Raw genomic sequence first — 2,334 nt, forward strand, 5'->3', positions numbered from 1 at the left:
ATGTAGAAGAATGAAAATAGATCCATATCTATATCCATGCACAAAACTCAAGTCCAAATGGATCAAAGACCTCAATAGAACCTCATAGAAGAGAAAATGGGAAGTACACTTGAGCACATTGGTACAGGGAACCACTTCCTAAATATAACTCAGCAGCACAGACTCTGAGAGAAACAATTAATTAATGGGACCTCCTGAAATTGAGAAGCTTCTGTAAAGCAAAGGACACAGTCAATAAGATAAAACAACAGCCTACAGAATGGGAAAAGATCTTAACCAGAAAGCAGTCAGGGTGCGGGTGGAGGGTACATAAGGCTCTCCCCGTCACTGAATAAACAAGTCTGTTGTTTGCCTTTTACCTGACTCCCAGTGTTTATGCTATTGACTCCACACCTTCCCACCCTCTCTCCCGAGGGAGCTGTTAGGACCCAGCCATGAGGAGGAAGAAAAGAGATCCTACAGAAAATCCCACTTACACATACGTAATGACCCATCTGAAGCAAGATACCAGTATGAGCTTACCAAATGCAGGTGTGTGAGAGTGGCCAGACGTGTAGCAATCACCTTCTGTATTAGGGTTTCTATTGCTATGATGAAACACCATGACCAAAAAGCATGTTGGGGAAGAAAGGGATTATAGGATTTACATTTCCAAGTCACTGTTCATCACTGAAGGAAGTCAGGACGAGAACTCAAACAGGAGAAGAATCTGGAGGCAGGAGCTGATGCAGAGGCCATGGAAGGGTGCTGCTCACTGGCTTGCTCAGTTTGCTTTCTTATAGAACTCAGAACCACAAGCCCAGGGATGGCACCACCCACCATGGCCCTGCCACATTCTGAGAAACTGTCCTACAGCTTGCCTACAGCCTGTCTTATGCAGGCATTTTTTTCAATCGAGGGTCTCTCTTCTCAGGTTACTTATGTCAGGTTGACATAAAGCTAACCAGTGCATTCTCCATCACACACAGAGAGAACAGTCTGATCCAATACACCTGCTTCCTGTTTTGCTAAACTATGAGACTGGTGATAATGCAACAGATGCCTGAGCTTCACCACAGCACCTGAAGCTGCTTCTCGCCAAGCCTCTACAGCAATGGTGCAGACCAGCCAGGCGACAGTGCTGTTTTCTCTCTGGTGTGGAGTCAGGCTTGGGTCTTGTTTCTTATGGCAGAAGGTTTGGTGAATGTCTCTGAAGAGGTAGAGCTTGAGAGTCTAGTACCAAATCTGTTCTTAGTGAAATAATAGAGAATATAACCAAAAATAGATTGGGAATCGCCATGTGTGGTGGCACACACCGTTCCTTAACCTCAGCAATCAGGAGGCAAAGGCAGTCACATCTCTTGTGAGTTCTGAGCCAGTCTGGTCTACATAGCAAGTTCCAGGACAGATGGGGTTACACAGAGGGACCATGTCTCTGGATAAAACGAGACAACCCAGTGACTTTGCTCTCTTAGCTTGTATAAAGTCTCAGGTTTGATCTTGAAGCACAGGGTAGTGGGGGTGGGAAACTATTAGATGAAGACATTCTATAGCATTTTTACAGATGAAGAAATCTGGGCCGGGCAGTGGTGGCTCACGCCTTTAATCCCAGCACTTGGGAGGCAGAGGCAGGTGGATCTCTGTGAGTTCGAGACCAGCCTGGTCTACAAGAGCTAGTTTCAGGACAGGCTCCAAAAAAAAAAAAAAAAAAAAAAAAAAACCCACAGAGAAACCCTATCTCAAAAAAAAAAAAAAATAAAATTCTGGGATTGATAGTCAGTGAATTGGATAAAGTGTTTATGACTCCAGAAGATCTAGGATTGGAGAAGTAGCTCAGTTGGTTCAGTCCCTGCCTAGTATTCAAGCAGCACTGGATTGGTCCACAGTACCACAAATTGTGCATGGAATGTGAACAAGAGAGAATCAGAGTTCAAGGTAACCTGCCACTACTTGGTTTGTTCAAAGCCAGCTTGAGACCATGTTTCAAACAAAAAGAAAAAGGAGGAGAAGGAGGAGGATTTTAATAATTGGGATTTGTGTTTAAAGTCCTATTGTCAGAGCTATTTAGAGGACAGGTAGGAGGATGGGGGCTGAGCTCAGGAGTTGGACATCAGACTGGGCAGTGTAGAAAGACAGTGTAGATATAAGATACATTTCCTTCACTACGGCATAAGCTAGGTCAGACAGAACTGTGGAGCTATGACACAGAGTGTACTTTGTGTTGACCTGTGACCATGGAGGAAGAGGGTGTGGAGAGTGCTGAAGTCTCCAAAAAATGGGACACTCCCAGTGTGATTATCTGGAAACTATAATTACTGGATCTCTCTAACCTTGTGAATCCCCGGGACAGGACCT

Source organism: Alexandromys fortis, unplaced genomic scaffold, assembly GCF_014885135.2.
Source record: "Alexandromys fortis isolate MF-2015 unplaced genomic scaffold, M_Fortis_MF-2015_v1.1 scaffold_112, whole genome shotgun sequence".
In the NCBI taxonomy this organism is placed as follows: domain Eukaryota; kingdom Metazoa; phylum Chordata; class Mammalia; order Rodentia; family Cricetidae; genus Alexandromys; species Alexandromys fortis.